This window comes from Eschrichtius robustus, chromosome 15, assembly GCF_028021215.1.
Source record: "Eschrichtius robustus isolate mEscRob2 chromosome 15, mEscRob2.pri, whole genome shotgun sequence".
NCBI lineage: Eukaryota > Metazoa > Chordata > Mammalia > Artiodactyla > Eschrichtiidae > Eschrichtius > Eschrichtius robustus.
Genome location: NC_090838.1, coordinates 37,844,247 through 37,871,490, shown reverse-complemented (window position 1 = coordinate 37,871,490; position 27,244 = coordinate 37,844,247). Strand labels below are relative to the sequence as shown.

At 36.8% G+C, this 27,244-nt stretch overlaps 1 protein-coding gene across 2 annotated transcripts in view; it reads left to right on the top strand.

Moving 5' to 3' along the window:
- Window positions 1-27,244, top strand: part of SRBD1 (S1 RNA binding domain 1) — a 231,931-nt gene that overhangs the window by 168,833 nt on the left and 35,854 nt on the right. The window lies entirely within an intron of this gene.

The following is a 27,244-nucleotide window of genomic DNA, read 5'->3' as shown; positions in this document are numbered from 1 at the left end:
ACAGTAATTAATGATAAAGTGTTGGTTTTCTTAAGTGTAACCTGGGTCAAAGTGACTTTTAAAGAGAGTGAAGCTTACTACTTCTTCCCATTGGAATGGGGGACTTTGGTTGATTCTGAAGTTTTCCATTCAAAACAGCAGATATTTATTACAAACCTACTCTTAACGGACAAAAGACACTCCTGCCTCAAAGAGAAGGAAAGAAGTTTTGTTAGAACATTATAAAAGGGAGGCACGTAAAGAAGACAGCTAGACCACCTTTCCCTCCCATTTCTTCTCAATATCAGAAAAAAAAAAAAACCTTTCATACTAAAATGGAAATAAGTTGCTAATTCACTTTAAAACCCAATTTATTTAAAATAAACTGTCAGTTCTAAACTGAGATTTACTCCATCAGAATATTCCCCTTGGTGGTTTGAGGAATGAATAAGATGAATTATTTGCACTCTGGTCTTGCTTGCATAGCTGATCCTATAAGGATCAGTGTTTAATTCTTATGCCCTAGAATTCTTTCCTTGGTAAAGAGGAGTTAGGAACATCTGTCTCTCACTTCCAAATTTTAGAATTCTCTAATTTGTATTTTCTTTAACTTTATGACCTAACCCTTGTCCATGGCCTAGTTACTCTGTGGGTCAAATGGGTTTGATTTTGCCCAATTCTGCCATGACTCATACAGATATTTTGGGGAAATGAGTCATTATACTACACTGAGCTTTAAAGAAAAGATTATGTATTAATGCAACATTTTCATATCAAAAAGTATTTTCTTCCCCAAACCCATTAGTTGTATCAAGGTATGTATCTAGGTATGCTTTTTGACCTTTCTGCTAGAGGTGCCTAATCAGTTTCTAATCATGTTGACTATGAGATTGTCTATGGTAAATAAATGGATTCCCATAAATGAGTCTCACAAGTCTTGACGTGGGAGCTGGTGAGTCAGGACTTTCTTCCTAAGGGTTTCTTTGCATTCTGAGTCCAAATCTTTCAGCTTCTTTGGTCTTCTTTTATTATATGACAGGATGCTTGTACTTTAGCTCATGTTCAAAATGACAGAAGCTTAAGTTTAATTCAATTCCCAGGAAAATAAATACTTAAGCTTTTCTAATTAGGAGCATCAGCAATTAGTCTGTGAGTAAGGTCTGAGTTAATAGGACTCTTTATTGACCTAGAAACCTACCAGAAACTATTTGCCAGAGGATTTGGTGGCTTGGAGTGAGAGAGCCTGTGGCCATGGTCAGTCTTAACATGTTATGTTTGGGCATCTTAGATGTTCATTTTAAAATATCACCTTCTAAGCTTGCTGTTGATTGATTCCTGCTAAAAAAAGTTTTTCTATAGTATGAATTTAAATTGTGTTGTTGTAATGCCCTCAAGCAATTCCATGTCACTAATATCTCTTTTTATTTTACGGTAACTCTTTTTTCTTAAACCAAATTCCCAACTTCAGCAAGAAGAATCCAAAAGCAAAACTGCTAGAAATTTGCCCTTGGTGTTCCTCCCTTTATCCAATTAAGTTGTAATTTATTGAGTACCTACCATGTGTTAAGAAGCATGGTGTTAAGAAGTGGGAATGCAGAGAAAAGTCTAAATGGCCAGAAAACTCACAGAGAGATCCTCAATTAAACCAGTTTTCACGGAAATACACATTAAAACGGTAGTGAGTGCCTACTATGTGCTAAGATACAGCAATGAACAACACATAAATGTTTATTAACTTATACACACAACAAACCTGTGTGAAGGAGATGATAATAAGTACTATGGATAAAAAAATAAAATAGGCAGTGGGGTTAAGAGTGGTGTGGGGGGCAGAGTTTTGGATCCCTGTCTTCACTCCCACCAGTGCAGGAGGCTAGGCGTAGAGTAATCATTTCACGTTCCATGGAGCCCTGGGCTCTCTGTTGTCATAGTCGTGTAGAGGCAAGGGACTTGCAAACAAAAGGGAACCTTACCTTACCATATTAACCTTCTACCCCCATGGAAACACACTGATGTGGATCCTGTGCTGGTGGTGTCAGCCTCAGGTGTGATTGGGGAAAATTTACTGTCTGTAATATTAATGGACCGGAAGCCAATTCATATCTGGCGGCATGTGTGGCCACGAATGAGTATATGTATGTGTATTTGGGGAGAGAAAATGTATCTTTAGACCTTATTAATTAAATATTAACCAGGAACCTAGTTTCTACCATTTGGGCAGGAGAAAACCTTTTTTATTACTTTGCATTAGTACCTCCTTTTAACGCTAACCCCTGTCCCTCACCCCCAAACAGTTTAAACACCAGGCTGTCAGAATTTCTGTGCAGAAGGATTTCTCTCCCTCTCTCACATATGTACCATACAAACAATAGTTGCAGATCAGACTTTCTACACACCATGTTTTAATTTATTAGAAGGGAAATTTCCCTCTTGTGGCTAATCTTTGCACCCTAAATTTTTCTCAAGTCCATGTTTATGACTAAGCTATAAATCTATAAAAATGGAGATTTACAGTGGAAATGTTGACTCCTTTGTATTATGTTAAGTCAAAATGTCTAGCTAATTGGTATGCATTTGTTCATGCATATGTCATAAGCCAGGATTATGTTTTAGCCCAGGCCCTGTACATGACCACACATGGGACAGATAAGTGTGGCTTAAGTTAGATGTGTTAATGTTTTTCTTTACAGTAAATTAGATGGTGTGAGGCACTGGTTTGGAAAAGTCTGTGGGCAAGGCAGACATTTAGGATTTATGGACCTTTACTTAGCCAGTATTGCCCATATCTTTCTTCCACCATGTCGACCTGTATCCACTAGGGGACATAGGAGCACCTACTAGAAGACGGAATGAAAGCCTGACTAGATTAAAATTTAAACACTGGGCTATTATGATTGCATATGAAAAGACTCATTTTTTAGCTTCGTGATTCATAAAGAAGTATACATTTTGTTTAAATTTTAGTCATCATGGGAAACTTCTTAAGGCAGGATCAGTATCTTATGTTAATAATTATGGAGTGATAGCCAAACAAGCAGCTAACTAGCATGCTTGAGCCATTTAACTGCATGCTTTTTTTCATTAACTAAGTTCCCATGTGGTCTACTAAAGCTATGCTGAGAATGATTCTGGCTTTGAAAACTACTGTATATAGAAAAGCATTACCTTTTGGGTTCAGGAGGTGAGCCACCTGGGGAGGACCTCTTCTATCAGATTCCAAAGAACAAAAACCCCAGGTACCTGCTCTAGAGTTACGAATCCTGAGAGAGATCTATAGTCAAGGTATCTCCAGTCCCTCCTAAAATGATTATCTGGTCTAATTAGTTTCTAGTTCAGAAACTTAGGTTGGATTTTTGTTTATTTATAGTTTTTTTTAAGTTATCATTTACATACAGAAAAGAGCAAAGTGAAACACTGCAATGAGTTTTGACAAATGCATAACCCACATCTGTGAAGATGTAGAGCATTTCTATCATCCCAGAAAAGTTCACTCCTGCCCCTTCCCACACACCAAGCACTGTTCTGATTTTTTTCAGCACACATTAGTTTTGTCTTTTCTAGAATTTTGCATAAATGACAGTATACAATTTGTATCCCATTGCACCCAAGTTCTTTCAATTCATCCATGTTTTTGTATGTATCAGCAATTTGTTCTTTTTTGTTGCAGAATAGTATTCCATTATATGAAAATACACATTTTAAAATCCTTTCTCCTATTGATGGCCACCTAGGCTGTTCCTAGTTTTTGACTATTAATGAATAAAAATGCTATAGACATCCTTGTATAAGATTTGGGAGGGCCATATTATAAAATTTTCCCTTAGGTAAACATTTAGCAGTTGAATTGCTGCAAGTGTTTTGAAGCTCTTGAAGTGATTAGGTAATACACATTTTCTGTTTTGTTTGATATTAATATAGCTGCTTTAGTCTTTGTAGTCTTAATGTTTGCGTGATACATTTTTTTCCATTCTTTTAATTGTAACCTATTTGTTTGTATTTACTGTGTCTCTTTGGGACAGTATATAGTTATATCTTGATTGACAGTCTTTGCCTTTTAATTGAAGCATTTATGTCATAAACATCTCATATAAGTATTAACATAGTTGAATTAAGGTCTACAATTTTGTTGTTTCTTTTCTTATTTGCCCCATCTGCTTTTCTAGCCTGTGTTTTTTCTTTTCTGCCTTATTTTGGCAAAAAAAAACTAAATAATTTTTAGCTTTCCATTTTAATTCTTCTATGGACTTTTCACCTAGACTTTCCTGCTTTTTTTTTTTTTTTTTTTTTTTTTTTTTTTTAGTGGTTACTCTAGGGATTACAATTTATATTCTTACCTTTTCACAGTCTGAGTTAATATTATACCACCTCACTACCCTCCATTCTTTGTGTGATTGTTTTCATATATATAAATCCCAAAGTATAGTGCTATAATTTTTGCTTTAAACGGTCATATGTCTTTTAAGTAAAATTAGGATACATATACACACACATACACATGTGCATAGTCACATATTTATCCACATACTTACCATTTACCATCTGGTATCAATTTTCTTTAGCCTGAAGAATTTTCTCTAACATTTTTTGTAGTGTTGGTCTGTTGGCTGGGAGTTCTCATTTACCTGAAAATGTCTTTATTTTTCCTTCATCTTTGAAAGATGCAGGATTTGGGGTTAACAGGTTGTTTGTTTTATTTTTGTTTTTTAATGCAACATTTAGAGATGTCATTTCATTGTCTCTTGACCGCTGTTGTTTCAAATAAGAAGTTAGGCATTTCTCATATTGTTGTTCCTCCATATGCAATGTGTTCTTTCTCTCTGCCTGCTTTCATGATTTTCTCCTTATCTTTGTTTTCCAGCAGTTTGACTCTAATATTCCTAAGTGTGGTTTTCTTTGTATTTATCCTTTTTGGAATTCACTGAGCTTCTTGGATCTATACATTATGTTTTTCAAAATATTGAGGAAATTTTAGTCACTACTTCTTCAAATATTTTTCTACCCTATTCTCTCTCCTCTGATTACACATATTTAGATATTTTGATATTGTCTCACAGGTCACTATGGCTCTGCTTTTTTCCCCCCTCTCTGTTTTATCGCTGTTCTTTAGAAAGGATAATTTCTGTTGGCTCTCTCTTCATGTTCACTGACCCTTTCTTCTACTCATCTCTAAGCTGCTGTTAAACCCTTCCAGTAAATTTTTCATTTCAGATACTATATTGTCAGATCTGGAATTTCCATTTGTTTATTTATTATAGCTTCCATTTCTCTGCTGCTATTTCCCCTCTATTCATTTATGACCTTGTTTTCCTTTAAGTGCTTTAAAGTTCTTGTCTGCTATTTTCAGCATCTGGGTTATCCTACATTGGTTCCTATTCACTGACTGTTCTTCACTTTCACTCTGTTATGGGTCATATTTGTCTGCTTCTTTCTGTGCCTAGTTATTTTTTATTATATGGTGGACATTGTGGATGTTATGTTCTTGGGAGTGCAAGTTTTGTCTTCTTTTAGAGTGTTGAATTTTGTTCTGGCAATCAGTTAATTTATTATCAGATCAGATTGAATCTTGTAAGGATTATTATGTCATTTTAAATAAACTTTAAACTTTTTTTAAGAACAGTTTTTAGGTTTACAACAAAATTGAGTGGAAAGACAGAGTTTCCATTACCCCTCATCCCCACGTATGCACAATCTCCCCCACTATCCGCATCCCACACTGGAGTGATACATTTGTTACATTCAGTGAACCTATATTGACACATCATTATCACCCAAAGTTCATAGTTATATTAAGGTTTATTCTTGGTGTTGGACAGTCTATGGATTTTGACAAATGTATAATGATATGGATCCACCATTATAGTATCATACAGAACAGTTTTACTACCCTAAGGATACTCTGAGCTATGCTAATCCCTTCCTCCCTCCTCTCTGACCCCAGGCAACCACTGATCTTTTTATTGCCTGCATAGTTTTGCCTTTTCCAGAATGTGACAGAGTTGGAATCATACATACACAGCCTTTTTAGATTGGCTTCTTTTCATATAGTAATAATATTATTTAAGGTTCCTCTATGTCTTTCTATGGCTTAAAAGCACATTTCTTTTTAGTATTGAATAATATTCCATTGTCTGGTTGTACCACAGTTATTCATTCATTCACCTGCTGAAGAACATCTTGGTTGCTTCTAAGTTTTGGCAATTATGAATAAAGCTGCTTTTATCTTCTGGAAAAGATTGTAGAGAATTGGTATGATTTTTTTCCCTTAAATGTTTGGTAAAGTATACCAGTGAACCAGTCTGGAAAGGATTGTTTTATAAAGTTTGTTAGGATGGGTGTAGAGTAGCCCTTACTCTAGGACTAGAGCAACCCCACTTCTAAGCCCTGGCCTTTCTGAGGTATCAACAGAGTATCTGGGTGATCAGTGAGGTCTCCCCACTGTGACTGGTAGAACATCCTATGTCTCCCAGCTCTGTAATCACAGGAATCTCTGTATAGCCTCAAACTTCCAGACAGCTGTTTTTTGCCTGGTTTGTAGAGTCTTGTCCTGGTGTCCTGGGTATATGTAGCTTAGTATTTAGCTAAATACATTAGGGGCCTCATACAGATTTCTGGAGTTCTGCTCTTCAAAGCTCCATTCCCTCCGGTATACTACTCTTAAAATTCCAGTCACTTCAGCAATCTTGAACTCTAGTCTCTGCTTCCCCAGCTCAGTAAAACTGCTGTGATCTGCTTCTGCCACCTCCCTGTGCCACAGTCTATAAAGTCTCTTCAGAAAGAGATTGTGGGCAATTGTGGAGGCTCAACTTATGTGGTTCCCCTCTCTCTAGAATCATAGTCCTGCACTGCCAGTTGTCTAACATCTAAAATTAGTCACCAAATATATTTCACCCAGTTTCATAGTTGTTCATGGTGGGAAAAGTACTCTGGTACCAATTACTCCGTCATAGCTAAAAGTAGAAGTCTTGTTTGTTTTTTTCAAATAGGTCTTTGACAAGATATTAAGGTGCACATTTGTAGGCCAAGACTCCATAATGCCAGCGCATAAAAACTGCTGAAGTTTTGTGCTGAATGGAGATTCCAGAGGTTATACAGTGTCCTGGAAACAGAAATTCTGGTCATCCAGAGTGGGGAGACCTCACTGAACAACTGTGGGGACTCCTTTGAGACCCAGAAGATCTGTGCCTTAGGAGTGGAGCTACTCTAGCCCCAGAGTCAGGGTGGAAGGTTCATTTTTTAAAGAATAGCTTCCATTCGTCTTCTCCAGAACAGAGAAGACAATCATTGTCCTAGGGATCTTTCTGTCAAGTTAGCCTGAATAAATTGATTTACATTAAATGGTATAAGTTAATGCCAACTGGGTGCCTGAATACTGAGTTAGCAATAAAGGATTCTTCAGCATACCCTTCATCTGCTTTATCAGAGGAGGAGGATTTACAAAGAGAACCTCTTCCTATGTTGTTTTTACCTGTTATGACCACTGGCCGTACTTTAATCTATGTTTCCATATCTTTCAGAAAAGTACCTCGAGTGCTGAAATGCCCTTTGCCATCTTAATCCCAGAGCCCCATAGGCACAATGAGCTGTTCATTGTACCTATAGTTTATTCATTTAAAAAACAAAAATGTTCTGCTAGTGTTAAAGGAATTTGTTTTTAAAACACTGTGCTTATGAAGAAATATTTTTTTCTTTTTCCAGACTTTTTTCAAGAATGTTTGTCTGTTACATGTAAATATGTATGATCCAGTAGAGTTAGGACACATATGTTTTTAGAAAGATATTATTATGAGGAAAATATGGAACTTTGTTTAATATTCCCTCCCCTAAACATATGTGATTTTTACTTTTAGAAAATTGTGTTAAGTACAGTATTTCTATGGTACTGAATGTTGTCTTAATCTTTAAAGGGACTATATAATGACCTCGTATGCTGGATTTGAAGATTTGGAGGAGGAGCTACTCTTAAGCATACATATTCTGTTTTCTCAAATGTTTTCCATTCTTCTGTCAGTCCTGTTTTTCATGGGTCATTCAACCCACACACCTCTGGGTGACTCTTTTAAACTGTCACATGTCAATCAAAGAAAAGTAGATGTAAGATGAGGAAATAAACTTGTCTTATTTGAAATTGGCTAGACTTTTCCTGTAAAGCTTTTTTGCATCTTCAGTTTCCAACTGCGTTTTATATTTTGGCAGTAGTAAGGGGTAGGAAGGGACATGAGTGAGTGATAATTGCTAAAGAAAATACTCAAGAATATTGCATCAGAAAACCACTTGGGAATAAACCTAAAATTTATATGGAATATGCAAAGTGAAATTTTGTTGCTATAGTCCATAGACAATGTTTCATCTGGAAGGATTTTTAAAACTAATTGTGAGATAATTTTAGTGCTTAGGACCAAAAAAAAAAGAGCAGTTTGGATCAGCAATTCTTTAGAAGTTTGTGGTAGAACAATAATAACAATGTGGATTCTGACCTCAAAAAAGCTGACTAGCATAAATGACTTCTTATATTCCTTTTTAAAAATCTCATAAATTTTAGGTAAAAATCTAATGGCCCAAATAATGTTTCCTTGAATTCGAACAGTCTGTTTATAAAATTCAAATAACTTGCCCTGAAATTCAGAGTTTGGTTACTTTTAAAAAATGGAACAATTCATCTTTCCTGGCATCAAGTCTTTGACAGTTAGCACAATCAGTCCTGGGGTCCTCTTGCCTCTTATACTCATGACTGCCAGTAGAATGATGTATCACAGCCCAGCTTTCAGCAAATGTAAACTGAGCTTCTTGAAGACATGAAATTCATATGCTTTTTCCTGTACTTTCAACACCGAGCACAACTAGCACAGTGTCTGGTACATAATAGTTGCTTAGAAAATGTTTTTAGAATGACAAAATCAGTGCCGCTACTTTAATGTCAGAAACATTATTATGAGGACAATGTGGAACTTTGTTCAGTATTCCCTCCCCTAAACATATGTGATTTTTACTTTTAGAAAATACTATTAACTCTTTAGTGCTTTTCTAAGCAAAAAGTTGGAGAAGAATGTAGGCAAAATGCAGGATTATACATGACAGCAGAAATTTTTCTTACATGAGTCTAGCTGGTAGAGGACTTAATAAGTACTTCAACTCAATATGTTGTTATCTTGGATCGTTTTTCTTACAGGGCATTTTGGTAAAATAGCTGTTCTGCCTTTTGTTTTTTAATGACTTCATAATAGTTCATGTTGTGGTTGTTCCATAATTTATTTGTACCAGTACCTTCTGGGTGAATTTTTAGATTGTACACACACACATACACACACACCTTTGCACTTGTCTTGCTATTTCCTTAGAATAAATTCTTATATATGAAGATGCATGAAATCATACACATACATCTTATAATTCTTTTGAGGATTAAATTAGGTAATATTATAGAAGACTTATAACAGTGCCTGACAGTAAAATCTCAAGGGCTTTGGTAGTATGGTTATTGTTAGTTGTTTTTGTTGGTTTAGTCTTCCCACTGGACTTCAAGCCCCTAAATAAAATGACTGCTTCAGTTAGAAAAACATCAGAGATCCCAACTGCGAGTGGCTTGAATGATAAGGATATTTATTATTCTTTATTAAACAATAAGGAAATTTCATTACTAGAAGGTCAGAGGAAGGGTGAGTCCAGAACTTGTCAATACAGGATTTCAGGAAAGAGGAACCAAAGTCTTTCCATGTGTGCCACCTGTCATACTCATTGAGTCAGCTTCGTCCTCAAGCTGGTCCCAATCACATACTATAATGCTTACTTTGGCTGCAGGAGTTGTACTTGAATGAAAAGAAGAAAAGACCAGCTCTTCATAAGGGTCTATATTTACGAGAGTGAAGTCTCTTTCTGAAGGCCCCGTCAGATTTACCCTCACGTTTCATTTGCCCTCATTGAATAAATGAAATGGGACCACTATGATTGGCTTATACCATTATTTTCCATACCTTTTGATCATGACGCACAGTAGGAAATACATTTTATACCATGATCAAGATACTCATCACACACATATTTGTGTATATGTACATGTCTCTCTATACAGTTAAACATAATTCACAGTAAAAGCTTCTCAATATAATACTTATCCTTACTACCTATGATAAACTTAAAGAGTATTTTATTTATATTTAAATATAAGGTTTTTAGACCCTCAAATACAAAAATTTGGAAAGACTTAATATATAGTATAAGCTATTCATGAATTTGTTCCAGTCCAGAACACATGAGGACAGTAAGACTGCATGGTACACTACTGAGCCTATTCTAAATTTTGACTGAGTCAAGATAAATACTTTTTCACACAAATAGGTAATTAATTGTGAGTAGTAAAATAATCTTAATAATAATTGATACATGCAAGAATCATCAGTGAATTCTACACTCAAGGAGACAGGATACACAAATGCATGAAAACCAGGAGTTGGGGATCATTGGGAAGCATCTTGGAAGCTGCCTAGCACAGAGTATAAAGAGATACAACTAAATGCAATGTGTGACCCTGGATTGAATTCTGGACTGGGAAGAAACTGCTGTTAAGTAGAATTGGGACAATTGATGAAATTCAAGTATGGCCTATGCATTATATAATATTACATTCATGATAACTTACCTGATTTTATTTATCATACAATGGTATGTAATACAATGTCCTTGTTATTGGGAAATACACACTGTTGTATTTATTTGAAGGAAGGCTATAAGGAAATGCTTTATACTACTATTGCAGGTTTTTTCTAAATTTGAAGGTATTTCAAAATTAAGTTATAAAATGCCGACAGAAATTGTTTTTCAACTGAAAAAAAATATGTATCTAGTTCTTGAGTTTATATCCACTGAATGCATGATATGTATTCTATGTCATGGTGTTTAATTCTTTCAGTACATTGTTGGATTTGGTTTGCTAGTATTTTGTTGAAGATTTTTGCCCGTATATTCATAAGGAATATTGGTCTATAGCTTTCTTTTCTGGCGGTATCTTTGTTTGGCTTTGATATCAGAGTAATGCTGACCTCACAGAATGAGTTAAGAGATGTTCCCTCCTCATTTATTTTTCTGGAAGAGCTTGAGAAGGATTAGTGTTAATTCTTCTTTAAATATGTGGTAGACTTCATTAATGAAGCTATCCAGTCCTAGAGTTCTCTTTTCTGGGAGACTTTTGATAGGTCTGTTAAGATCTTCTTATTTCTTCTTGAGTCAGTTTTGGCAATTTCTTTGTTTCTAGGAATTTTCATTTTTTATTCCTTTGCAGTTACCTAGTTTAATTTATATTGAACAATAATGCATTTTTACATTGTGTACATATATTTGATTCAGTTTTATGTGAAGTTATATTTAAACCATACAAAATGAATCCCCCATACAACTGCCTAGCCTTGCATATCTGACCTAACATGCATTTATCATGATGATATTTTGAGCATTCCAGCTGCTTCACACCCTTATCAATACTTGGTATTTTTCATATTTTTCATTTTAGCCATTCTTGTGGGGATGTTTTTCTTTGGTTTTTAATTTTGAAGGTTTTAAACTGTCACCTATAAGAACATCATAAATGACAATACATCTGGGGTCTGTTATTTTTATTGTTTTGTGTGTTTGTAAAATCATTTTTAAAATCAACTTTCTTCATAGGCAGAACACTCTATGCCATAAATCACAGCAAGATCCTTTTTGACCCACCTCCTAGAGAAATGGAAATAAAAACAAAAATAAACAAATGGGACCTAATGAAACTTAAAAGCTTTTGCACAGCAAAGGAAACCATAAACAAGACAAAAAGACAACCCTCAGAATGGGAGAAAATATTTGCAAACGAAGCAACTGACAAAGGATTAATCTCCAAAATATACAAACAGCTCATGCAGCTCACTGTAAAAAAAACAAACAACCCAATCCAAATATGGGTGGAAGACCTAAATACACATTTCTCCAAAGAAGACATACAGATTGCCAACAAACACATGAAAAGATGCTCAACATCACTAATCATTAGAGAAATGTAAATCAAAACCACAAAGAGGTATCACCTCATACCAGTCAGAATGGCCATCATCAAAAAATCTAGAAACAATAAATGCTGGAGAGGGTGTGGAGAAAAGGGAACCCTCCTACACTGCTGGTGGGAATGTAAATTGATACAGCCACTATGGAGAACAGTATGGAGGTTCCTTGAAAAACTAAAAATAGAACTACCATTTGACCCAGCAATCCCACTACTGGGCATATACCCTGAGAAAACCATAATTCAAAAAGAGACATGTACCACAATGTTCACTGCAGCACTATTTACAATAGCCAGGACATGGAAGCAACCTAAGTGTCCATCGACAGATGAATGGATAAAGAAGATGTGGCACATTTATACAATGGAATATTACTCAGCCATAAAAAGGAACGAAATTGACTTATTTGTACAGAGGTGGATGGACCTAGAGTCTGTCATACGGAGTGAAGTAAGTCAGGAAGAGAAAAACAAATACTGTATGCTAACGCATATATATGGAATATAAAAAAACAGTACTTATGAACCTAGTGGCAGGGCAGGAATAAAAACGCAGACGTAGAGAAGAGACTTGAGGGCATGGGGGGAAAGGGGAAGCTGGGACGAAGTGAGAGAGTAGCATTGACATATATACACTACCAAATGTGAAATGGATGGCTAGTGGGAAGCTGCTGTGTAGCACAGGGAGATCAACTCGGTGCTTTGTGACAACCTAGAGGGGTGGGACAGGGAGGGCAGGAGGGAGGCTCAAGAGGGAGAGGATGTGGGGATGTATGTATACATATAGCTGATTCACTTTATTGTACAGCACAAACTAACACAACATTGTAAAGCAATTATACTCCAATAAAGATATAAAAAATAATCAAGTTTGCTTGTCTGTTTTTTCCTATTTAAAATGTGGTTCAAATCAAATCAAAGATTGGTGATGGAGTCAACATTTCCTCTCAATTTTGTTGCTATTAATACTTCTAAATCTAGTGGTTGAGCTTGCTTTATTATTATTTTTTTCTTCAAAGTTTAAAAGATTCACTTTAAAGACAACTTGTACTAACTCAGTTTAAATATTACAATTGCTGATAATTTGAAAAAAGTTATACTCAATAGCTTCCTTTCTGAAAAATACACTGAAAGTTTTTAACTAAATCTGGTTTAAAGAAAGCATTTTGCCAATAGATGATAAACTTCTCAAAATTTTTTTTAAATTAATTTTTATTGGAGTATAGTGCTTTACAATGGTGTGTTAGTTTCTACTGTATAACAAAGTGAATCAGCTATACATATACATTTATCCCCATATCCCCTCCCTCTTGTGTCTCCATCCTACCCTCCCTATCCCACCCCTCTAGGTGGTCACAAAGCACCGAGCTGGTCTCCCTGTGGTGTGCGGCTGCTTCCCACTAGCTATCTGTTTTACATTTGGTAGTGTATACCTGTCAATGCTACTCTCTCACTTCGTCCCAACTTACCCTTCCCCCTCCCTGTGTCCTCAAGTCCATTCTCTACTTCTGCATCTGTATTCCTGTCCTGCCCCTAGGTTCTTCAGAATCATTTTTTTTTTTTACATTCCATATATATGTGTTAGCATGCAGCACTTGTTTTTCTCTTTCTGACTTACTTCACTCTGTATGACAGACTCTAGGTCTATCCACCTCACTACAAATAACTCAATTTCTTTTCTTTTTATGGCTGAGTAATATTCCATTGTATATATGTGCCACATCTTCCTTATCCATTCATCTGTCGATGGACACTTAGGTTGCTTCCATGTCCTGGCTATTGTAAACAGTGCTGCAGTGAACATTGTGGTACATGTCTCTTTTTGAATTATGGTTTTCTCAGGGTATATGCCCAGTAGTGGGATTGCTGGGTCATATGGTAGTTCTATTTTTAGTTTTTCAAGGAACCTCCATACTGTTCTCCATAGTGGCTGTATCAATTTACATTCCCACCAGCAGTGTAGGAGGGTTCCCTTTTCTCCACACCCTCTCCAGCATTTATTTTTTGTAGATTTTTTTGATGATGGCCATTCTGACCAGCGTGAGGTGATAACTCATTGTAGTTTTGATTTGCATTTCTCTAATGATTAGTGATGTTGAGCATCCTTTCATGTGTTTTGTGGCAATCTGTATATCTTCTTTGGAGAAATGTTTATTTAGGTCTTCTGCCCATTTTTGAATTGGGTTGTTTGTTTTTTTGATATTGAGATGCATGAGCTGTTTGTATATTTTGGAGATTAATCCTTTGTCAGTTACTTCGTTTGCAAATACTTTCTCCCATTCTGAGGGTTGTCTTTTGTCTTGTTTATGGTTTCCTTTGCTGTGCAAAAACTTTTAAGTTTCATTAGGTCCCATTTGTTTATTGTTGTTTTTATTTCCATTTCTCTAGGAGGTGGGTCAAAAAGGATCTTGCTGTGATTTATGTCATAGAGTGTTCTGCCTATGTTTTCCTCTAAGAGTTTTAGAGTGTTTGGCCTTACATTTAGGTCTTTAATCCATTTTGAGTTTATTTTTGTGTATGGTGTTAGGAAGTGTTCTAATTTCATTCTTTTACGTGTAGCTGTCCAGTTTTCCCAGCACCACTTATTGAAGAGGCTGTCTTTTCTCCATTGTATACTCTTGCCTCCTTTATCAAAGATAATATGACCATATGTGCATGGGTTTATCTCTGGGCTTTCTATCCTGTTCCATTGAGCTATATTTCTGTTTTTGTGCCAGTACCATACTGTCTTGATTACTGTAGCTTTGTAGTATAGTCTAAGGTCAGGGAACCTGATTCCTCCAGTTCTGTTTTTCTTTCTTAAGATTGCTTTGGCTATTCGGGGTCTTTTGTGTTTCTATGCAAATTGTGAAATTTTTTTTGTTCTAGTTCTGTGAAAAATGGTAGTTTGATAAGGATTGCTTTGAACCTGCAGATTGCTTTGGGTAGTATAATCATTTTCACATCCTTGATTCTTCTAATCCAAGAACATGGTATATTTCTGCATCTGTTTGTATCATCTTTAATTTCTTTCATCAGTATCTTATAGTTTTCTGCATACAGGTCTTTTGTCTCCTTAGGTAGGTTTATTCCTTGGTATTTTATTCTTTTTCTTGCAATGGTAAATCGGAGTGTTTCCTTAATTTCTCTTTCAGATTTTTCATCATTAGTGTATAGGAATGCAAGAGGTTTCTGTGCATTAATTTTGTATCCTACTTTACCAAATTCACTGATTAGCTCTAGTAGTCATCTGGTAGCATCTTTAGGATTCTCTATGTATAGTATCATGTCATCTGCAAACAGTGACAGTTTTACTTCTTCTTTTCCGATTTGGATTCCTTTTCTTTTTCTTCTCTGATTGCCATAGCTAAAACTTCCAAAACTATGTTGAATAATGGTGGTAGGAGTGGGCAACCTTGTCTTGTTCCTGATCTTAGAGGAAATGGTTTCACTTTTTCACCAATGAGAATGATGTTGGCTGTGGGTTTGTCATATATGGCCTTTATTATGTTGAGGTAAGTTCCCTTTATGCCTATTTTCTGGAGAGTTTTTTATCACAAATGGGTGTTGAATTTTGTCAAAAGCTTTCTCTGCATCTATTGAGATGATCATATGGTTTTTATCCTTCAATTTGTTAATATGGTGTATCACATTGATTGATTTGCACATATTGAAGAATCCTTGCATTCCTGGGATAAACCCCACTTGATCATGGTGTATGATCCGTTTAATGTGCTGTTGGATTCTGTTTGTAGTATTTTGCTGAGGATTTTTGCATCTATGTTCATCAGTGATCTTGGCCTATAGTTTTCTTCTTTTGTGACATCTTTGTCTGGTTTTGGTATCAGGGTGATGGTGGCCTCGTAGAATGAGTTTGGGAGTGTTCCTCCCTCTTCCATATTGTGGAAGAGTTTGAGAAAGATAGGTGTTAGCTTTTCTCTGAATGTTTGCTAGAATTCGCCTGTGAAGCCATCTGGTCCTGGGCTTTTGTTTGTTGGAAGATTTTTCATCACAGTTTCAATATCATTGCTTGTGATTGGTCTGTTTATATTTTCTATTTCTTCCAGGTTCAGTCTTGGAAGGTTGTGCTTTTCTAAGTATGTGTCCATTTCTTCCAGGTTGTCCATTTTATTGGCATATAGTTGCTTGTAGTAATCTCTCATGATCCTTTGTATTTCTGCAGTGTCAGTTGTTACTTCTCCTTTTTTCATTTCTAATTCTATTGATTTGAGTCTTCTCCCTTTTTCTCTTGATGAGTCTGGCTAATGGTTTATCAATTTTGTTTATCCTCTCAAAGAACCAGCTTTTAGTTTTATTGATCTTTGCTATTGATTCCTTCATTTCATTTTCATTTATTTCTGATCTGATCTTTATGATTTCTTTCCTTCTGCTAACTTTGGGGTTTTTTGGTTCTTGTTTCTCTGATTGCTTTCGGTGTAAGGTTAGGTTGTTTATTTGAGGTTTTTCTTGTTACTTGAGGTAGGATTGTATTGCTATAAACTTCCCTCTTAGAACTGCTTTTGCTGCATCCCATAGGTTTTGGGTCGTCGTGTTTTCATTGTCATTTATTTCTAGGTATTTTTTGATTTCCTCTTTGATTTCTTCAGTGATTTCTTGGTTATTTAGTAGCATATGGTTTAGCCTCCATATGTTTGTATTTTACACAGTTTTTTTCCTGTAATTGATATCTAGTCTCATAGCGTTGTGGTTGGAAAAGATACTTGATATGATTTCAACTTTCTTAAATTTACCAAGGCCTGATTTGTGACCCAAGATATGATCTATCCTGGAGAATGTTCCATGAGCACTTGAGAAGAAAGTGTAATCTGTTTTTGGATGGAATGTCCTATAAATATCAATTAAGTCCATCTTGTTTAATGTATCATTTAAAGCTTGTGTTTCCTTATTTATTTTCATTTTGGATGATCTGTCCATTGGTGAAAGTGGGGTGTTAATGTCCCCTACTATGGTTGTGTTACTGTCAATTTCCCCTTTTATGGCTGTTAGCATTTGCCTTATGTATTGAGGTGCTCCTATGTTGGGTGCATAAATATTTACAATTGTTATATCTTCTTGGATTGATCCCTTGATCATTATGTAGTGTCCTTCTTTGTCTCTTATAACAGTCTTTATTTTAAAGCAATTTTGTCTGATAGGAGAATTGCTATTCCAGCTTTCTTTTCATTTCCATTTGCATGGAGTATCTTTTTCCATCCCCTCACTTTCAGTCTGTATGTGTCTCTAGATCTGAAGTGGGTCTCTTGTAGACAGCATATATATGGGTCTTGTTATTGTATCCATTCAGCCAGTTTGTGTCTTCTCGTTGGGGCAGTTAATCCATTTACATTGAAGGTAATTATTGATATGTATGTTCCTATTACCATTTTCTTAATTGTTTTGGGTTTGTTTTTGTAGTTCTTTTCCTTTTCTTGTGTTTCCTGCCTAGAGAAGTTCCTTTAGAATTTGTTTTAAAGCTGCTTTGGTGGTGCTGAATTCTCTCAGCTTTTGCTTCTCTGTAAAGGTTTTAATTTCTCCGTTGAATCTGAATGAGATCCTTGCTGGTTAGACTAATCTTGGTTATAGGTTTTTCCCTTTCATCAATTTAAATATGTTCTGCCACTCCCTTCTGGCTTGTAGAATTTCTGCTGAAAGATCAGCTGTTAACCTTATAGGGATCCCCTTGTATGTTATTTGTTGCTTTTCCCTTGCTGCTTTTTTTTTTAATTTTAGAATTTTATTTATTTTTTTATACAGCAAGTTCTTATTAGTTATCCATTTTATACCTATTAGTATATATATGTCACTGTATGGGACTCTTTGTGCTTCCTGGACTTGATTTACTATTTCCTTTCCCATGTTAGGGAAGTTTTCAACTATAATCTCTTCAAATATTTTCTCACTCCCTTTTTTTTTCTCTTCTTCCTCTGGGAGTCCTATAATGTGAATGTTGGTGCGTTTAATGTTGTCCCAGAGGTCTCTGATACTGTCCTCAATTCTTTTCATTCTTTTTTCTTTATTTTGCTCTGTGGTAACTTTTTCCACTATTTTATCTTCCAGGTCACTTATCCATTCTTCTGCCTGTTATTCTGCTATTGATTCCTTCTAGAGAATTTTAAATTTCATTTATTGTGTTATTCATCATTGTTTGTTTGCCCTTTAGCTCTTCTAGGTCCTTGTTAAACATTTCTTGTATTTTCTCCATTCTATTTCCAAGATTTTGGATCATCTTTACTATAGCTACTCTGAATTCTTTTTCAGGTAGACTGCCTATTTCCTCTTCATTTTTTTGGTCTAGTGGGTTTCTACCTTGCTCCTTCATCTGCTGCGTATTTCTCTGTCTTCTCATTTTGCTTAACTTACTGTGTTTGGGGTCTCCTTTTTGCAGGCTCCAGGTTCGTAGTTCCTGTTGTTTTTGGTGTGTGCCCCCAGTGGGTAAGGTTGGTTCAGTGGGTTATGTAGCCTTCCTGGTGGAGAGGACTGGTGCCTGTGTTCTGGTGGACGAGACTGGATCTTGTCTTTCTGGTGGGCAGGATCACGTCCGGTGGTATGTTTTGGGGTGTCTGTGAACTTATTATGATTTTAGGCAGCCTCTCTGCTATTGGGTGGGGTTATGTTCCTGTCTTGCTAGTTGTTTGGCATGGGGCATCCAGCAGTGGAGCTTTCTCATCGTTGAGTGCACCTGAGTCTTAGTGTTGAGATGGAGATCTCTGGGAGACCTCTCGCCAATTGATATTATGTGGGGCCGGGAGGTCTCTGGTGGACCAGTGTCCTGAACTTGGCTCTCATACCTCAGAGGCTCAGGCCTGACACCCGGCCAGAGCACCAAGACCCTGTCAGCCACACGGCTCAGAATAAAAGGGAGAAAAAAAGAAAGAATAAATTAATTAATTAATTAAAGTTATTAAATTAAAGAATTTTTAATGTATTATTAAAATAAAAATAGTAATAAAAGAAAAAAGGAGAAGAGAGCAACCAAATCAGTTAAACAAATCCACCAATGATAACAAGCGCCAAAAACTAAACTAAGATAAACATAAAAATCAGAAACTAGTCAGTTGCATACAGCAAACCCCAAGTCTATAGTTGCTCCCAAAGTCCACTGCCTCAATTTTGGGATGATTCGTTTTCTATTCAGGTATTCCACAGATGCAGGGTACATCAAGTTGATTGTGGAGATTTAACCTGCTGCTCCTGAGGCTGTACAGAGAAATTTCCCTTTCTCTTCTTTGTTGGCACAGCTTCTGGGGTTCAGCTTTGGATTCGGCCCCGCCTCTGCATGTAGGTTGCCATCTGGCGTCTGTTCTTTGCACAGGCAGGAGGGGGTTAAAGGAGCGGCTGATTAGGGGGCTCTGACTCACTCAGGCCCGGGAGAAGGAGAGGTACGGAATGCTGGGTGAGCCTGCGGCGGCGGAGGCCAGTGTGACATTGCAACAGCCTGGGGTGTGCCGTGTGTTTTCCCGGGGAAGTTGTCCCTCGATCACAGGACCCTGGCAGTGACGGGATGAATGGCCTTCCACGAGGGGAGTTGTGCATAGTGACCTGTGCTTGCACACAGGATTCTTGGTGGCTGTAGCAGCAGAGTTAGAGTTTCATGCCCTTCTCTGGTGTCCGTGCTGATAGCCGCAGCTTGTGCCCATCTTTGAAGCTTGTTTAGGCGATGCTCTGAATCTCCTCTCCTCGCGCACCCTGAAACAATGGTCTCTTGCCTCTTAGGCAGTTCCAGACTTTTTCCTGGACTCCCTCCCAGCTAGCTGTGGTGCACTAGCCCCCCACTTCGGGCTGTGTTCACACAGCCAACCCCAGTCCTCTCCCTGGGGTCTGACCTCTGAAGCCGGAGCCTCAGCTCCCAGCCCCCACCCAATCCAGCAGGTGAGCAGACAAGCCTCTCAGGCTGGTGAGTGCTGGTTGGCACCAGTCCTCTGTGCGGGAATATCTCCGCTTTGCCCTCCGCACCCCTGTTGCTGCACTCTCCTCCATGGCTCCGAAGCTTCCCCCTCGCCACTCCCTGTCTCCGCCAATGAAGGGGCTTCCTGGTGTGTGGAAACTTTTCCTCCTTCATAGTTCCCTCCCAGAGGTACAGGTCCCGTCCCTGTTCTTTTGTCTCTGTTTTTTCTTTTTATTTTTGCGCTACCCAGCTACGTGGGGAGTTTCTTGCCTTTTGGGAAGTCTGAGGTCTTCTGCCAGCATTCAGTAGGTGTTCTGTAGGAGTTGTTCCACATGTAGATGTATTTTTGATGTATATGTGGGGAGGAAGGTGATCTCCATGTCTTACTCCTCTGCCATCTGGAAGGTCCTCCCTAGTTATCTATTTTATACATAGTATCAGTAGTATGTATGTGTCAATCCTAATCTCCCAGTTCCTCCCACCCACCCCCCCTTTCCCCATTGGTATCCATACATTTGTTCTCTACATCTGTTTCTCTCTTTCTGCTTTGCAAATAAGATCATCTGTACCATTTTTCTAGATTCCACATATATGCGTTCATACATACAATATTTGTTTTTCTCTTTCTGACTTACTTTTTAAAATGCTTTGCTTCTTAACTCTGTAAAGTTACTCTTTAACCTCTCTATCAATCCGTGGTCAAAGGGACCATCATTTATCAAAAGATCAAATGAGACATCAGTGAACAAAACACATGTTCCTGGCCAGTTTATGTATTCTTCTCACATGATAGTCTCAGTTGGCTGCATTTTTTTATTACACTGTTCATTCCATGTTAAGGATATGTGCAACAGGCTTGATGTGGTCTATTCTATTTCTTTATTGATTTTTTTAGTGCTGCATGGCAAGCCACCAAATTAACTTTATGACCCACTAATTGGTCACAACCCTCAGTTTGAAAACCATTGGTTTTAACTGGTCATTATCATCTGCTGGAAATAGGGCCAGCTTCCCTAAAGCATATGGCCTTACAGAGGTTGAGTGGATGCATGAAACACAACCAGGCTTCTGTTTGGAAGGAGGAAAAGGGGGTTGGAGACTAGAGGTAGGATAGGCAACCAAGACTGTCTGCTATAGGGACTGCTACTCATTTACATATCCTAAGCATCTGGTGTGTTTGGAAGTATGTGGAGTTGTTTGCATTTATTCTAGCGACCCCTAACTATTACTCTTAGTTTCTCCTATTTGGTTAAAGTTATGTCTCTTTCCTCAAATATTTTTTCTTGTTACTTTCATTGTACTTGCCTCTATATTGTCACCCATCTTCCACCCTCTCATTTTGTAAAGTCCCCTTTTCATTTTGCTGATTCTCATCTACTTAGACACAGAAAAGACTATTCAGCTTCTTAAAAGCTGTGGCTCATGAATAATCAGGTTCTTAGCGAGGTCTTGGGTTTTACTTTATGATATTTTTCATGATTATATTTGCTTATTAGCTTTTTATAATTGTGTCTATATTTTTAAGCTGTGGTCTGAGTAGTTATCAACTAGGTTATCTCTGAAAAACAAAAACAGTCTGGCAGATCAAAAACTTCAGCTGTTATTAAATGATAATAGTGTAATCACAATACCTAGAGAGTCTATTTACTATATTGTCTTCCTAAGAGTTTAAGGTTATCAAACCTATCCTTGATTCCTAAGACATATGGAGAGGAGAAGAAAGCTGAACTACAGTTTCATGTCTGGGAACATTAACGGAGGATCTTTAATTTTAGAATTGTGAGTAACATCAAGTGTTTTGAACCATTCACTGTGGTAATCTGGCTTCAATTAACCAACAAATAGTCATTCAGATACTGCAGTTCATCAATTCTAATATGCATATTTTCTCACATTTTAACACTCTGATAGTAGGATGCATCTTCCAATTAATGATGTCCTCTGGTTGCTGTTGGCCCTGTGGCAAATCATGGTGTAGCGTCTGCGTGAATTTGATTGTGAGTCCTGGAGACATGGCTGAACTGCAGACTCTTCACTGTTCTAGTCAATAAACTATTGAACAATGAAACATTTAAGGACCTTTAAGGAAAAGTAAGAGTTTTGTTTCTGTCTAAAATCTCTTGTGTTGAGATTAAAGGTAGGACTACAGAATGAGCATCTGACAGCTTGAAAGAAAATCTCAGAAACTATAGAGTATTACTCTTTTAAGAAATGCTGCATTATCTAGGTGCTCAGTAGCATAAAAGATAAAATGGGTGGAAGAATTTGGACATCTATGACTCTGACTTTAAAAAGTGATACAGAAAAGTTAGATGTTTAATGTGAAGAATTTTAGGAATACCTTAATCAGATTAAATTGCTTATATTTTCCTTTTTGTCTATGCATGATATATGATTTTACAACTTTCTAAATAAGTCTAAAAGAGTTCTTTTAATTTTTATAAAACAAAAATTCTGAGTAACAAGAAAGCATTGTGTCATGGTTTAATTGGTAGTATATCTTCTTTCTTAGTGGTGTATAAAATAATGGTGCTTCTTATAAGCAATAGTATCTTCAGTTTCATGAAATATGAGAGTTTGGTTTACTGTCAAATTTACTGAGTATTCGTGTTCTGCTTCCTATTATAATTCACTCTCTCCTCTTAAGAACAACTAAGGGTCAGAATACATATGCAAGTGAAGATAAGACTACAAAGCAGTGCGTGAACGATAGTGAACAGTATGGCTCAAAGTGTGCTCCCAGAACCAACAGCAACAACATTACCGGGGAGCTTCTTAGAATGCAAATTCTCAGGCCCCACCTCAGACCCACTGAATCAAAGACTCTGGATGTGGGGCCCAGCAAGCTGTATTTTAACAAACCCTGCAGGTGATTTTGATGGCAAGCTATAGTTTGAGAACCCCTACTCTGGCAGAATTTCACAAAAGGGAAAAATACTGGTGCTGTTATATTTGAGTCAAGTGTATGAGTAATTTAGAGAGTAAGAACAGATTCCTTAAGTTCCGCTCAATTACATTGGCTAACAATGTGTCTAAAAGAAATGAAGAAGTTTACTTTGCTGTGTCTCAGCCTGCCAACAGTAGTATAGGCAAAGGGACTAGTCCAAGAACTGCATGTTCTTTACTTTTTTTCTTTTTGGCAGTGTAACATAACTTTGTTGTTTTTTTTTTAATTTTTGATTTTTATTTTATTTATTTTTTTATACAGCAGGTCCTTATTAGTCATCAGTTTTATACACATCAGTGTATACATGTCAATCCCAATCTCCCAATTCATCACACCCCCACCCCCACCCCCACCCCACCTCCGCCGCTTTTCCCCCTTGGTGTCCATACGTTTGTTCTCTACATCTGTGTCTCAACTTCTGCCCTGCAAACCGGTTCATCTATACCATTTTTCTAGGTTCCACATATATGCGTTAATATACGATATTTGTTTTTCTCTTTCTGACTTACTTCACTCTGTATGACAGTCTCTAGATCCATCCACGTCTCAACAAATGACCCAATTTTGTTCCTTTTTATGGCTGAGTAATATTCCATTGTATATATGTACCACATCTTCTTTATCCATTCATCTGTCGATGGGCATTTAGGTTGCTTCCATGTCCTGGCTATTGTAAATAGTGCTGCAATGAGCATAGGGGTGCATGTGTCTTTTTGGATTATGGTTTTCTCTGGGTATATGCCCAGTAGTGGGATTGCTGGATCATATGGTAATTCTATTTTTAGTTTTTTAAGGAACCTCCATACCGTTCTCCATAGTGGCTGTATCAATTTACATTCCCACCAACAGTGCAAGAGGGTTCCCTTTTCTCCACCCTCTGCAGCATTTGTTGTTTGTAGATTTTCTGATGATGCCCATTCTAACTGGTGTGAGGTGATAACCTCATTGTAGTTTTGATTTGCATTTCTCTAATAATTAGTGATGTTGAGCATCTTTTCATGTGCTTCTTGGCCATCTGTATGTCTTCTTTGGAGAAATGTCTATTTAGGTCTTCTGCCCATTTTTGGATTGGGTTGTTGGTTTCTTTAATATTGAGCTGCATGAGCTGTTTATATATTTTGGAGATTAATCCTTTATCCGTTGATTTGTTTGCAAATATTTTCTCCCATTCTGAGGGTTGTCCTTTCGTCTTGTTTATGGTTTCCTTTGCTGTGCAAAAGCTTTGAAGTTTCATTAGGTCCCATTTGTTTATTTTTGTTTTTATTTCCATTACTCTAGGAGGTGGATCAAAAAAGATCTTGCTGTGATTTATGTCAAAGAGTGTTCTTCCTATGTTTTCCTCTAAGAGTTTTATAGTGTCCGGTCTTACATTTAGGTCTCCAATCCATTTGGAGTTTATTTTTGTGTATAGTGTTAGGGAGTAATTCCATTCTTTTACATGTAGCTATCCAGTTTTCCCAGCACCACTTATTGAAGAGACTGTCTTTTCTCCATTGTATATCCTTGCCTCCTTTGTCATAGATTAGTTGACCATAGGTGTGTGGGCTTTCTATCTTGTTCCGTTGATCTATGTTTCTGTTTTTGTGCCAGTACCATATTGTCTTGATTACTGTAGCTTTGTAGTGTAGTCTGAAGTCAGGGAGTCTGATTCCTCCAGCTCCATTTTTTTCCCTCAAGACCACTTTGGCTATTCGGGGTCTTTTGTGTCTCCATACAAATTTTAAGATTTTTTGTTCTAGTTCTGTAAAAAATGCCAGTGGTAATTTGATAGGGATTGCATTGAATCTGTAGATTGCTTTGGGTACTACAGTCATTTTCACAATATTGATTCCTCCAATCCAAGAACATGGTATATCTCTCCATCTGTTTGTATCATCTTTAATTTCTTTCATCAGTGTCTTACAGTTTTCTGCATACAGGTCTTTTGTCTCCCTAGGTAGGTTTATTCCTAGGTATTTTATTCTTTTTGTTGCAGTGGTAAATGGGAGTGTTTCCTTAATTTCTCTTTCAGATTTTTCATCATTAGTGTGTAGGAATGCAAGAGATTTCTGTGCATTAATTTTGTATCCTGCAACTTTGCCAAATTCATTGATTAGCTCTAGTAGTTTTCTGGTGGCATCTTTAGCATTCTCTATGTATAGTATCATGTCATCTGCAAACAGTGAGAGTTTTACTTCTTCTTTTCTGATTTGTATTCCTTTTATTTCTTTTTCTCTGATTGCTGTGGCTAGGACTTCCAAAACTATGTTGAATAATATTGGTGAGGGTGGACATCCTTGTCTTGTTCCTGATCTTAGAGGAAGTGCTTTCAGTTTTTCACCATTGAGAATGATGTTTGCTGTGGGTTTGTCGTATATGGCCTTTACTATGTTGAGGTAGGTTCCCTCTATGCCCACTTTCTGGAGAGTTTTTATCATAAATGAGTGTTGAATTTTGTCAAAAGCTTTTTCTGCATCTATTGAGATGATCATATGGTTTTTATTCTTCAGTTTGTTAATATGGTGTATCACATTGATTGATTTGCGTATATTGAAGAATCCTTGCATCCCTGGGATAAATCCCACTTGATCATGGTGTATGATCCTTTTAATGTGTTGTTGGATTCTGTTTGCAAGTATTTTGTTGAAGATTTTTGCATCTATATTCATCAGTGATATTGGTCTGTAATTTTCTTTTCTTGTAGTATCTTTGTCTGGTTTTGGTATCAGGGTGATGGTGGCCTCATAGAATGAGTTTGGGAGTGTTCCTTCCTCCACAATTTTTTGAAGATTTTGAGAAGGATGGGTGTTAGCTCTTCTCTAAATGTTTGATAGAATTCACCTGTGAAGCCATCTGGTCCTGGACTTTTGTTTGTTGGAAGATTTTTAATCACAGTTTCAATTTCATTACTTGTGATTGGTCTGTTCATATTTTCTGTTTCTTCCTGGCTCAGTCTTGGGAGGTTATACCTTTCTAAGAATTTGTCCATTTCTTCCAGGTTGTCCATTTTATTGGCATAGAGTTGCTTGTAGTAGTCTTTTAGGATGCTTTGTATTCCTGCGGTGTCTGCTGTAACTTCTCCTTTTTCATTTCTAATTTTATTGGTTTGATTCCTCTCCCTCTTTTTCTTGATGAGTCTGGCTAATGGTTTATCAATTCTGTTTATCTTCTCAAAGAACCAGCTTTTAGTTTTATTGATCTTTGCAATTGTTTTCTTTGTTTCTATTTCATTTATTTCTGATCTGATCTTTATGATTTCTTTCCTTCTGCTAACTTTGGGTTTTGTTTGTTCTTCTTTCTCTAGTTCTTTTAGGTGTAAGGTTAGTGTAAGATTACACTAACCTTAGTGTAGTGTAAGATTGTTTATTTGAGATTTTTCTTGTTTCTTGAGGCAGGCTTGTATAGCTATAAACTTCCCTCTTAGAACTGCTTTTGCTGCATCCCATAGGTTTTGGATCATCATGTTTTCATTGTCATTTGTCTCTAGATATTTTTTGATTTCCTCTTTGATTTCTTCAGTGATGTCTTGGCTATTTAGTAACGTATTGTTTAGCCTCCATGTGTTTGTGTTTTTTATGTTTTTTTCCCTTTAATTGATTTCTAATCTCATAGCATTGTGGTCAGAAAAGATGCTTGATATGATTTCAGTTTTCTTAAATTTACTGAGGCTTGATTTGTGACCCAAGATGTGATCTGTCCAGGAAAATGTTCCGTGCTCACTTGAGAAGAAAGTGTAATCTGCTGTTTTTGGATGGAATGTCCTATAAATATCAATTAAATCTATCTGGTCTTTGGTGTCATTTACAGCTTCTGTTTCCTTATTTGTTTTCATTTTGGATGATCTGTCCACTGGTTAAACTGAGGTGTTAAAGTCCCCTACTATTATTGTGTTACTGTCAATTTCCGCTTTTGTGGCTGTTAGCATTTGCCTTATGTATTGAGGTGCTTCTATGTTGGGTGCATAAGTATTTACAATTCTTATATCTTCTTCTTGGATTGATCCCTTGATCATTATGTAGTGTCCTTCTTTGTCTCTTGTAATAGTCTTTATTTTAAAGTCAATTTTGTCTGGTATGAGAATTGCTACTCCAGCTTTCTTTTCATTTCCATTTACATGGAATATCTTTTTCCATCCCCTCACTTTCAGTCTGTATGTGTCCCTAGGTCTGAAGTGGGTCTCTTGTAGACAGCATATAGATGGGTCTTGTTTTTGTATCCATTCAGCAAGCCTACGTCTTTTGGTTGGAGCATTTAATCCATTCACGTTTAAGGTAATTATCGATATGTATGTTCCTATGACCATTTTCTTAATTGTTTTGGGTTTGGTTTCATAGGTCCTTTTCTTCCCTTGTGTTTCCCACTTAGAGAAGTTCCTTTAGCATTTGTTGTAGAGCTGGTTTGGTGGTGCTGAATTCTCTTAGCTTTTGCTTGTCTGTAAAGCTTTTGATTT